This window comes from Tachypleus tridentatus, chromosome 2 (genome assembly GCF_004210375.1).
Source record: "Tachypleus tridentatus isolate NWPU-2018 chromosome 2, ASM421037v1, whole genome shotgun sequence".
NCBI lineage: Eukaryota > Metazoa > Arthropoda > Merostomata > Xiphosura > Limulidae > Tachypleus > Tachypleus tridentatus.
In genome coordinates, this window is record NC_134826.1 from 8,587,378 (window position 1) to 8,600,694 (window position 13,317).

Genomic DNA, 13,317 nt, shown 5'->3' on the forward strand with positions numbered 1-13,317 from the left:
ATTCCAGCCGCCGTCCTGAGATAAATTTTTATTTCAAATGGGTTTCTCGTGATCAAGACCTACTTCATCAGTCAAATGTTGCATAGTGAGAGACGTTACTAACAGTGAATGTAATTTGCGAGAACCAACCAATAATCAAACTACATTATTTCACCACTTTATTAAAATTAGAAGGTAAAATTCTTCTGCAAAACCAGGTTAACGATACTGTAAAACTTCAGAACAAACGTCACTATTGAGATATAGTTACTACTTGTCTGACCACAACTATTCTTTGCACTGCCTGTGTAAGTTATTTTCACAAGTTGCCAGAAGAGGGCAGTAAAGTTTTAGTTTGTGGATTTTTTAACTTGTTGAAAACGATATTATTTTTTAACAATGATTAATGAAAATGTTAAACACCAAAACAATACTTCTGTGCATTTTCTAACATCCTTATAACTGAAGCGACAATATAAAAACACATTTCACAAGAAAAACTAAAATTTAAGTAAAACGACAAAATATTAACGAGTATAACCGCTACTTATTACATCATTTTGAACAGTTAAAATATTTATTTAGCTGCACATGCGTAGTCTAAATTAAACCCTGCACTAATATTTCAAGGACAACTTTTAAAACTTAGTATATATTGTTGTTCTCTTTCATACTTAGGATCCTGTTTTATGCATGTAGTGTCATCTATTGACGACAATGTGAACGATAATTAGGGAGGTGCAAAAAAGATTTCTAAGTCGGTATTAGTAAACTTTTAGTTTTACTATTTTATAATTCCGTTATCTTCTGAAGATCTTATTTTAAACAAACTATATTTTTTTAAAACTACCTCACACCCATGTATATTTGTTTGGCTAACTGCAAATAAAAATGATTGCCATCATTACTGATAGGGGAAGGTACCAAACAACTCGATGGTTTTGAAATAGGGTTAACGTTTAGTACAAGACGAATTCTCTTAGTATACATACATAAGTTGAGGACGTTACATTAACACGATTTTGGTCCCCACTGAGGACTCGCAATCCACGCCTTCATATTTGGTCGCGTTCTATCTGACGACTTTGCACACTCACAACAGTCCTGCAGCGTAATTGTTTTTATTTTAAAATGTTCTATCACAAGGTTGTTACGTCCAAAGCACGCCACTCATCCTTGTTGCTTTTTTTTAATCCATTTAGTATACGAGGTCAGTTTAAACTCTCCAATCACACAGAGATCTAAGACTGCACACTAGAGGTTGAGAAGTCACTCCAAAATAAATCTAAACTTTTTAATTTATAGTTCAAAACACTAGATGCAACATATTTTTTTCCTTCTTTAAGAAACTGTCGAATACAATTACGTCAAGTCTGATACTTACAGTCACTGATTTTAGATACAGATTTCTAACGAATGTGTTTGCGATGTAAGACTGCTGATAAATACCACGAGATATAAACCACCAACAGAAGCTTAAGAATCGAGCTTAATTTTGCCTGCTTCGGAGAAGTACACTCATTTTATTTAGTCTTGGTGCGTGAAGCTGTCTCAGTGATTAAAAATACAAAGCTTAAAAAATCGTAATGTTACAAAACTAAAACACAGTAACTATTGAAGTTCTTGAAATTGTGTATTACTAAATTTGAAGGTGACATTTTCACGTCACAAAATCTACAAACAATATTTCAAATAAGCATATTTCAAACTTTAGATGATGATTTGAAATAAAACCATCTCAAATTTTCTTCACAAAAAATCGAGAAATCTTTATTGAGTAAACTCTGCCTGAAACATTTTTTTTAACAAAGACATTTTATAAATATTTAGAAACAGTTGCATGTAGACTTTTGATAGTCAGATAATTATTTCTATTTTCATCTAAAAGTCGGCTCTATAAAGAAAAATAAGCCACACAAAACCAGAGAAATAATAATAGAAACACCGTGTATTGTGTGTGTTTGACTGGACCTGAATCCAGATGAATGAGTTACATAACTTTCTTCGAACTCTCAATTGGATCTTAAACAACCTTAATATTTTAGGCTTACTCTTATCTCTGAACGTTGTTTCACATTAACAACAACGAAGTACGGACAACGATTGGAAAAATATATTTTCACTAATTTATGTCCAAGTGTTTGTTAATGTTAATTAAGTGTGTGTTTTTATTTTGTTGCATGGTAACACAGAAAGTTAGGCCTAATTGTTATCGAAATAGTCTGTCGCTTTTATGAAACTTAAATACCGCAGTTATCTTATACACTGAATTCTTATAAAGTATGTACAAATACTAAATTAAATATATTTAAAACAGTTAAAATTAAGTGAGATTTTACTGCAAAATACAGTGAAAGAATTACACTGCTAATCAAACTCAACACAATCAGGGCAGTGATGGCCTAGTTACAATCAGATGTAAAATCAGTTACGTAACTGTTATTAAAAACTGATACATCCCAAAAAAATAAGAGAAAACCCTCTTAATTGCGTACAAAATTACAGGATTGATTATACCAACAAGATGACCACGTTTATTGTTATACAGAGCTAAATATTCCAGAACTACGTTTACAAGTGAGAGTCGTTTCTACGTTTCATACAGCCCGAGACCCAAAACATGAGAAAGGTCACACAATATGGAGTTTAATGTTTACGACCACCAGGTGGTAAACATAATAAAAAATAATGTCATTATTTGCTAAACGAAATTATTTTAGTTACCAAACAAGACTCATGCCAGTAGAAATGGAGTTAAAGAAAGTAGACCCAATTTAATGGGTTTAAATACATTACGAAGAAAACATGGAATAAATTTCATATTTAGTTCACACCGATTCTTAGTCCTAACTTTAAATCATGAAAAACATTACTTGCAATTATAATATTTAGTAAAACGCTTCGAATTTGATCATTTTGCATAAAATCTGAATCAGACAATATAAATTAGTTTAAATGTTTTACAAACTTGTCGACTATTGTCTCTGAAAAATTGTAAATATACAACTATCTTGCACTTTCGAACAGAAGATAAAATCATTCTAAACTCTGGTAAATTTGCAGTTTTAATGTTACATTTCTGTGACACGTTTCAAACATGCAACTGAACACTCGAGAGCCTAAAATATCAAGCCATTTCAGTAACACAAAAAACGAAATTAAAATATACATTAAATCTCTAAATGGAATGTTTATATATTCAATTAAAAATAAGGCTATTTCCCAAGGAGTTTTCTTCCGGTAAATAAATGCATCGCTATTCTACGTAACTGAAGGTAAGTGGTACAAGGAGTTTTCTTCCGGTAAATAAATGCATCGCTATTCTACGTAACTGAAGGTAAGTGGTACAAGGAGTTTTCTTCCGGTAAATAAATGCATCGGTATTCTATGTAACTGAAGGTAAGTGGTACAAGGAGTTTTCTTCCGGTAAATAAATGCATCGCTATTCTATGTAACTGATGGTAAGTGGTACAAGGAGTTTTCTTCCGGTAAATAAATGCATCGCTATTCTATGTAACTGATGGTAAGTGGTACAAGGAGTTTTCTTCCGGTAAATAAATGCATCGCTATTCTATGTAACTGAAGGTAAGTGGTACAAGGAGTTTTCTTCCGGTAAATAAATGCATCGCTATTCTATGTAACTGATGGTAAGTGGTACAAGGAGTTTTCTTCCGGTAAATAAATGCATCGCTATTCTACGTAACTGAAGGTAAGTGGTACAAGGAGTTTTCTTCCGGTAAATAAATGCATCGCTATTCTATGTAACTGAAGGTAAGTGGTACAAGGAGTTTTCTTCCGGTAAATAAATGCATCGCTATTCTATGTAACTGAAGGTAAGTGGTACAAGGAGTTTTCTTCCGGTAAATAAATGCATCGCTATTCTATGTAACTGAAGGTAAGTGGTACAAGGAGTTTTCTTCCGGTAAATAAATGCATCGCTATTCTATGTAACTGAAGGTAAGTGGTACAAGGAGTTTTCTTCCGGTAAATAAATGCATCGCTATTCTATGTAACTGATGGTAAGTGGTACAAGGAGTTTTCTTCCGGTAAATAAATGCATCGCTATTCTATGTAACTGATGGTAAGTGGTACAAGGAGTTTTCTTCCGGTAAAAAAATGCATCGCTATTCTACGTAACTGAAGGTAAGTGGTACAAGGAGTTTTCTTCCGGTAAATAAATGCATCGCTATTCTATGTAACTGAAGGTAAGTGGTACAAGGAGTTTTCTTCCGGTAAATAAATGCATCGCTATTCTATGTAACTGATGGTAAGTGGTACAAGGAGTTTTCTTCCGGTAAATAAATGCATCGCTATTCTATGTAACTGATGGTAAGTGGTACAAGGAGTTTTCTTCCGGTAAATAAATGCATCGCTATTCTATGTAACTGAAGGTAAGTGGTACAAGGAGTTTTCTTCCGGTAAATAAATGCATCGCTATTCTATGTAACTGAAGGTAAGTGGTACAAGGAGTTTTCTTCCGGTAAATAAATGCATCGCTATTCTATGTAACTGATGGTAAGTGGTACAAGGAGTTTTCTTCCGGTAAATAAATGCATCGCTATTCTATGTAACTGAAGGTAAGTGGTACAAGGAGTTTTCTTCCGGTAAATAAATGCATCGCTATTCTATGTAACTGAAGGTAAGTGGTACAAGGAGTTTTCTTCCGGTAAATAAATGCATCGCTATTCTATGTAACTGAAGGTAAGTGGTACAAGGAGTTTTCTTCCGGTAAATAAATGCATCGCTATTCTATGTAACTGAAGGTAAGTGGTACGAATAATTACCAGCACCAATGATCAAATTTATGAATGTACGGAGAGTTACTATAAACGATCATGTGAAAGGCTTCTTTGTCACCCGTAAGAAATAAAGTCGTCGGCGCCACCTTACGGTTGAAATATAAGTAAACTTTTGATACAAATTATATTTATCGTACTTTCTTCTTTGTTTCTTTCTCTTTTCTTTGAAGTTTTAATTTTTTCTTGTCTTCTTTCAGTCGTTCCTTTTCTCGCATGTTGCTGACTAGCTTGTAAGCAAAAAAACCTGTGCAAAATAATCAAAACATGTTAATTTATTATTGAAAAAAAAACAAAAAAAAAACACCTGAAAGCAAGTATGTATATATTATAGGTATTAGATATTCTTACGAAGTATTATATTCACCAGCACAAATGTCCATCTTCCGGTTTCTCCAAATACAGAATCTATTGATACTAGCAAAACAACCTGGAAACACGTGTACGTTTGGAATATTTTAAAGAGAACAGACACATTTTACCCAACAGTTTCTAAGTTTTCCGACTTTATGACAACTGTGTTTCTTTCATAAAAGTTCTTTTAAAGTCAACATTTTTTCGCAACTTCGTCATTTTCATAAAAAAATTACAATGTCTTAAAATAACCTCAAGTATTATCTTATATGTAGTGGTAAACTTAGTACACCAGTTCTGAGTATATGGATGCTCCAAAGTCAGGTTTCTGCACTAAAAAGGTCAATGAAACTTCAATGTTCAGAACAACAGCCCAGTCTTGTATACTTGGATGATGACTTGTCCAAGAGACAACATTCATACAGGACATTTTCTCTTAAACAGTTGCTTCAGTGGCAGGAATCAGACTCAAAACTTCCGAGTTTGGTGAAACTTAAATGATGTGGCACACGATAAGATACGAAGAGTACGACTTACACTTTCCAAATGGGACAAGAACTGGCCAGGTTATGATTGACCACCAGAAATCCTTACTTAGTAACCCTTTCCTTTATCTTCTTTGTCCTCCATTGCATCTGTTCTTCAAGCAGATCTTCAGCAGATAGCTCCAGTCCACAATGGCCGTAACTGGAAATTTTCTTATCTTCACCATGTCACCATCCACCATCATTGTTCGACTAGCAACACGCGCAGCTGAGATCACGATGTACTCTTTTTTATAGTGCTTGTTGAAACAAATCCATCTATCAAGTCCAAAGATGATGCTGATGAAAGCTGTGGAAGAAGGCTTCTGTCAGATCAGAACATCAAGGTCTCGAACCCGAGACCCTGAACTCTTTGACAACTCATAACTGAAGTACTTTGTCATCATATAGATAGTACATTTGGGGTACAGCGCATTCAAAACTTCACAACAATGCAAGGAACACTAAACAAAAACTGCGATTTCTTGTTCTTTGCCCTGCCATCCAAGAACACTACCTCACTTTTGACTGAGGACATATCCTGTATTAATGCATAACACTGGGTACAAGTTCTAATGGTATAAATTAGCTAACGGCTATTGGAAATTACGGAAAAACACCAAATACTTTGTGGAAGTTCGCACAAAAATACACAGAGCCATCTACAATAGCAATCCCTAATTATCAAGTTATAGAAGGAAGTTAGCTAATCAACAGCACCAATCGTCAACTCTGATCAACTACTGAAGCTGGTCGTCACTTAAGTAGCTCACCCGCGGCCTCGAAATGTAGAGCTCGATTTTGCAAAAACGGGATGCGAACCATGTGTCCTCGGGTTTCAAGTGCGCCACACCAACTATCAAAGTTACGCTGGACCAGTGACTGTGCAAACTCAAACCTTTTGTCACAAAATGTATACATAAAATTAACACTGAATTTATCTAACATTATTGTATTTGGCGCGTATTTTAATATCACACGTGTGTTAACATTCTACCAATGAAGACTGGCCGCAAGACATATATAATGCTTAGAAAAATATTGTGGGTCAACTTTCTGGTTCTTTATCATTTTTCTTGAAGTGAACATATACACCAAAACTACAAAAGGTTATCTGAACTGTCGATCATACACAAGAAACCGGCTAGCAGCACCCACCGCCAATTCTTGGGCTACTCTTTACCAAAAAACAGTTGAATTGACCGAAACATTATAACGCCAATAAAAGTAAAATGGCGAGCATGTTCTGCGTCGGGTTTCAATGCCGTGATCCACGATTTGCCATTTGAGCACCCTAAACACCACTCCCATATATCACGCATTTCAAAAGCGGTTATATCGTTGTAGGCTTACTTCACAATTAGAGCATGATCCTAAGATGTTATTTTTTATTGAATTCATCCTAATTTTCTTTAGACAACCTAAGAAAAAAGTTCCAGATTAAGTTACACAAAGATAAGAGGGCGGTAACATAAACCTCCGAGCTGTACGTGCTCAAAAGAACAGGTTCGATCAGTGATAACACTTAATGAAATACAGACTGTAAGTGTCTATTTTTAACAACAGTCTACAGTTTGATACTTGACAACTCACGAAAAGTAAACTCCATGACTTGTAGAAATGGTGGCCTGGAACTGGAGTAAAGTTTAGTTGTACGAGACAAAATAGGTTAAGAAGCCTATACTAAAGGTACGCAGGTGAGGCTTAACAAACTCGTCAGCACGGGCGGCCTTCATTCTAGTTAACTGTGATAACTTGGTAAAAAATAGTCCACATTAAAACCAACCGCAAGTGCAGATAAAATGACCTACCGTAATGCTCTCTTTGTTAACAAACGTTCACGATTTAACATACACACGTACGTATATTATAACACCACATTACACACACGCTATTGTATACAAGAGCACTAGAAAGTAGTTCTTTCATTACCCGATAAAAACAAAAAATTCCAGATCTATATTAAAAGTTATTCGTTCTTGAATATATATTTAAAGGTTTAGCAGTGGTTTGGTAAACATTACATTTAATATATATTTAAAGGTTTAGCAGTGGTTTGGTAAACATTACATTTAATATATATTTAAAGGTTTAGCAGTGGTTTAGTAAACATTACATTTAACGTCTACTTAAAGGTTTAGCAGTGGCTTAGTAAACATTAGATTTAATATATATTTTAAGATTTAGCAGTGGTTTAGTAAACATTACATTTAATATATATTTAAAGGTTTAGAAGTGATATAGTAAACATTAGATTTAATATATATTTAAAGGTTTAGCAGTGGTTTAGTAAACATTACATTTAATATATATTTAAAGGTTTAGCAGTGGTTTAGTAAACATTAGTTTTAATATATATTTAAAGGTTTAGCAGTGGTTTAGTAAACATTAGATTTAACGTTATTCTTAAATCAATATTTGGTTGACACTTAAAAAGTTATTTTTACATTAAAAATAAAGCCATAATTACTGTTTACGGCTGAACAATTTCTGTGTCCTGTTTATTCTAGAACTGTGGACCCTACTGTTCCATATGGTCACTTACCTATGACTCCCACAGGCAGTAACAACAAAAGGAAGAGACCGGTGAGTTTCAACTTTGGGGTGGGGGGTATCGAACTATCTGTTATATTGACTGTAGCATCGGGCAACTCATCACTGTCCGCATTAAATACACTCAACAAGTTCAAAATCTCTGCCATTACGGAACGTTAAGAAATACACCTCAAACCACCACGTGCTGCACTACAATTTCCATGAAACAGACTAGAACTTCGTAGCAAGACAAGTTCCACGTGGCTACGAGCAGACCCTGAACGGGAACGTTGACACCTGGAACACGCAGCAGTTTTTTGTTTTTTTAAAACTGATTACGTCTGCCTAATACCAGGTTTTCAGTTACTTTACCTACATTGTTACGATTAGATAAAACTCGGTCATAATTTCACGGAATATCTTGTGGCGTTGTTTCACAAACTTACTTCACTAATGTTAAAGTTTTATTTCCACTTACAGCTCAAACGTGAATTATACAGTTAAAATATTATATAAATTTGGTATTTTCTCTCTTTTACAAATGTAATTTTTGTAAGCGATAAATACGCTTTAGTTAAAATATCATTATATGTCACTGTCCCGAATTTTAAAGTGTAGCAAACCAAAGGGAAATCGACTGGTTCGCTGTCCCTACCGCCATCTCTCGGACTACTAAGTTACTAATTGAACATCAAGTTACGATAGCTCTGAAGGCTGAAAAAGCGAGCATGTTTAGTATCTGGTTTCGATCCCTACAACCCACATATTACGAGTCGAACGCCCTCACCACCAGGCTAAGCTAGGCTTGAAGGATGAAAAGCGATACCAAATCAATGATTACCATACAAAAGTTGGTAAGAACCAATTTATATGCACAGGGATATCTACATACTTTGATGATGGTTTTTCACACTGAATCCAGTGACATACGATGTGCATATAGTTTCTTCATTGAAACAGACAACTAACCAATGAATTATAAAATTTGACATTTCGGTAACTTCTCCATTTTTTCCTGTTCCCCCCCACAACAAAATGCGACTGGAAACAGGATAAAACATAAGTAGCTATAACTCAATATACATTCCTGTAAAGATTTGTTTGTTTGAACTTAATCACAAAGCTACAGAATGGGCTATATGTGCTCTGTCCGTCACGGGTATCAAAACCCAGTTTCTTGCGATGTGAATCCACAAACATACCGCTGTGCCTATGGTGGTGGGGGCTTCTGTAGAGAAGAAATTAATTTAAATAAAAAAATAATTTGATCTTAACTGTTTATAGGGGCAGATACACAAAGGGCTATTAAAGATTTCTGTTTTAAACATTGTGTCAAATAAACTATAATCAGCCTCGTAAGTTAACAATATTGAAGTTCTTAAAGTACAACAATTTAGAATATTTCGTATTAAAAAGACAAAAAGTAATAAACTTCACTTTGTGTACCTTGAAAGAGGTAGCTCAAACCCTATTTTCATTATGGATTCCTTATTATATTAACATACAATACGTGTATAACGTAAGGATTAACTTTTATATAACTATGCAATGAGAGTTAAAATTATCTTAGGTAGGATGAATTTTGTCCAGTCACCATTTGTCCAATTGTGTAACAGTAGTTTTCTAATCAGTAGAAATGTTATATATATTTACATGAAGAGTCACATTCTGGATTATAGAATAGAGAACAGAATTCCCTTTTCAGCCATGAAAAAAAAAAAAAAAGAATCTATAGCAGTAAACTAAACTTGTAGTGATCAATATCCAAATTGTTGTCTCCTTCCATTGTGTCAGAGATGTATTTTTTGTTTTTTCTAACAATTACAACTGGGGAAAAGATATATCTGGTTCTAATATGCCAGAAACTACCATTTTATACCATATTATGACATTAGGAAGTCAAAAGTCAAACAATAAAAATACCATTTTATACCATATTATGGCATTAGGAGGTCAAAAGTCAAACAATAAAAATACCATTTTATACCATATTATGGCATTAGGAGGTCAAAAGTCAAACAATAAAAATACCATTTTATACCATATTATGGCATTAGGAGGTCAAAAGTCAAACAATAAAAATACCATTTTATACCATATTATGGCATTAGGAGGTCAAAAGTCAAACAATAAAAATACCATTTTATACCATATTATGACATTAGGAGGTCAAGAGTCAAACAATAAAAATACCATTTTATACCATATTATGACATTAGGAAGTCAAAAGTCAAACAATAAAAATACCATTTTATACCATATTATGACATTAGGAGGTCAAAAGTCAAACAATAAAAATACCATTTTATACCATATTATGATATTAGGAGGTCAAAAGTCAAACAATAAAAATACCATTTTATACCATATTATGACATTAGGAGGTCAAAAGTCAAACAATAAAAATACATTGAAGTTTACTTATCTTTCAACCAATCAAAATGAGATTTTGTTCAAAGACATTTTATGATAAATCCAACAAACTGTAGCAGAAAAATATGAAATGTAGGCTTTCCTTGCAAGTTAACAAGTGTAAAACAAATTTACAAAATTAAAGATTTAGACCTTTAATTTGTTTTTGTTAAAACCAATCAAGATAAAACTATATGAAGACACCTTGTGAAAACAGACTGGAACACAGAGATTCAGGATTGTGCTTTTCTTGCAAGTTTTGTAGGGACAGACAATTTGCAACATACGTAGTGTGAAGCTCTGAACCTGAAGACACTGTCTGCATATGTAAATATTACAACAAATTGTTAGTAATAGTTCTAATTCACATAAACCACAGAGATGCACATATCATGTCAAGAAATAGAGTTCACTTGCTCAAAACTTATCTGTAAAGTTTGTGTTGTTGTGAATAAGCAGACATACAGGAAAACTGTCTCTCCTATGTATTATAGAGCTACAATTTAGTATGTCTCAATACAACTTCCTCATAATCATACAAGTTCCACTTCACACCCTCTTTCTCTGCCTTGAATACCATTATCATTCTAATACTCTTATGAAATTACATGGATGGAGGCAATGCGAGGACTGCTTATTAATGTTGGTCTTTCTATTTTACTTCTATACTGTTTAAACTGTTCTGACCGATAAGTATGTTCATTTGCAACAGTAAGTTTTCAGAGCAGCTTTTCAACTTAGAAACCTACTGATAATAGTAACAATCCAGCTACATCAAGAAACTGATCCATCATCTTACATAAGGATGGTATAATCATGAGGCTCAGAGTAGAGCCACGGTACTCTGAAAAAATTATATAGTATTAAATACTATTACAAACATCCTTAATAGATATTGTCAAACTGGTGCTAAATAGTGAACCTGACGATGACCGAAGGTCAAAACTTTGTTCGCTCCTCTAAGTAAAATATTTTCCGAACCCAAATGAGCCGTTTTTACATATATATTTAAATACAAAGAGTGGTCTTCAAATTTTATGGTGTATTTGTTGAAACTTTGAAAAACCTCAAATTATAGTAGCATATTAGTCTCTAATTATGATTAAAGTTCCATGTTCTATATACCTATTGGTTACATAATGTAGTTACTGGTGTTTTTATGTGTGACTCAATGATGAATTATGTTTTATTTTTATAATACACTAAAGTTTCCCCACAGTGACATCTGTAGAAATAGAAATGTTTTTAAAAACCACTAATGTTTATACAAGTTGCTACAGTCCACATACAAACCTTTCTTCAGTTAGTGCTAAACTGCTTGTTAGGCCTTAATGTATAGAGGTTTAGAAGAAATATTAATAATTTGATAGGCCTAACATACATAGCATTCTACAAGTTAAACAGTATTAAAACTTGTGTCTCAGAACATCTGGTATGAACATAAACACTTTTATTGATAAAAGCATAATACCCATACCAGCTGTTCCGAGATACATTTTTTATTTCAAGTGAGTTTCTCCTCATCAAGTAATAAAACTTGTTTCTAACTAATAATAAAGCCAGAGTTAAGAACAGCAGATTATAAGCTACATAAGTACACATTTTTTAAGTGTAGTTCAATATTTGTAACAAGTTAAGCTTATGAAATCTAGGGATATCAAAGTTAGAAACTTGAAAGGAACAAAATCCAAATAACTTAATAAGCACAATGGGCTAATTTAGCCCATCACACTCAAAGAAACTAATCAATGCTTTGAAGTTGAATAAACAATCCTTATATCACAACAATTTTTTTAACTAAAACATAATTTTATAAACTTGAGTTCAAATAACTGTTTTCATTTCTATATTAACAACAATGTTATTCTAAATGTTATAAAATACTGTGAATTAAAATCATGTCATTTTACTTTGTTTAAATTAAGATTTTGGAATATTGAGGGTTTTTCAAAACTTAACTATATCATCTTAATTTACAACTAACCCTATAAATTTTGTGTTATATGTCAACACTAATCTTCAAATAACGTAAACCTACCTACTAAAGTAGCTGTGATAATGGTAGGAAAAACAAACACCCAGTTACTAAATCCATGTTCAATAGGTCCGTCACTTCCACTCCCCGAGATATCAACCATTTTCTTGTCTTGTATGAAACACAACCAGATATTCTGTTATTTGTATAAGAAACTATGTATAATTATAATATTAAATCCTGTCCAATAAACACAATTAAAATATTATAATGCCACACAACGAACACGTCTCCTCCACTAGCACTCAATAAATACACAAAGTATTGGCCACCTTGCGGATACACAATGAAACAAATCTTAAAAACCATCATAAAACAAAACGAATCTTATCAACCCAACCCAATATATACTAAGAAATACATAATAACTTTGGTGAATTCACTTTCTCTAAGACATTAATATTTATTTAAAAGTAATTTCTTTTAAAGGTCAAATATTGTACTAACAGAACAAAGGTATAAAATTACTAAAAAAACATTTAAATATTTCTATTACCAAACATTCTTTTCTGTACTCTACAGGTAAGATGTATAGCAAGCAAACGACCTAAGATTACGAGGTCTGTTCCAAGTTTGACTGTGTGAGTATTTGGGTATTGATGTTGTTAAATACCCAGGAGGGTCAGGTACATTTGACCTCTTCCTCCCTCCCGAACGATTATAGCGTCTGTCTTTAGGGTTT

At 33.2% G+C, this 13,317-nt stretch overlaps 1 long non-coding RNA gene across 3 annotated transcripts; it reads right to left on the minus strand.

Annotated features, from left to right (window-relative positions):
- Positions 1 to 1,598: 1,598 nt before the first annotated feature.
- On the minus strand, positions 1,599 to 12,897 carry LOC143237737 (uncharacterized). Of its 3 annotated transcripts, none has more exons than XR_013020227.1 (2): positions 12,643 to 12,897; positions 1,599 to 5,022 (listed from the first exon to the last, which is right to left on the minus strand). It is a non-coding gene; the product is annotated as an uncharacterized LOC143237737 (long non-coding RNA). The 3 variants fall into 3 exon arrangements; XR_013020220.1 differs by having other exon boundaries at positions 12,639 to 12,897; XR_013020219.1 differs by lacking the exon at positions 12,643 to 12,897 and adding an exon at positions 8,199 to 9,351.
- Between the last annotated feature and the right edge of the window lie 420 nt (positions 12,898 to 13,317).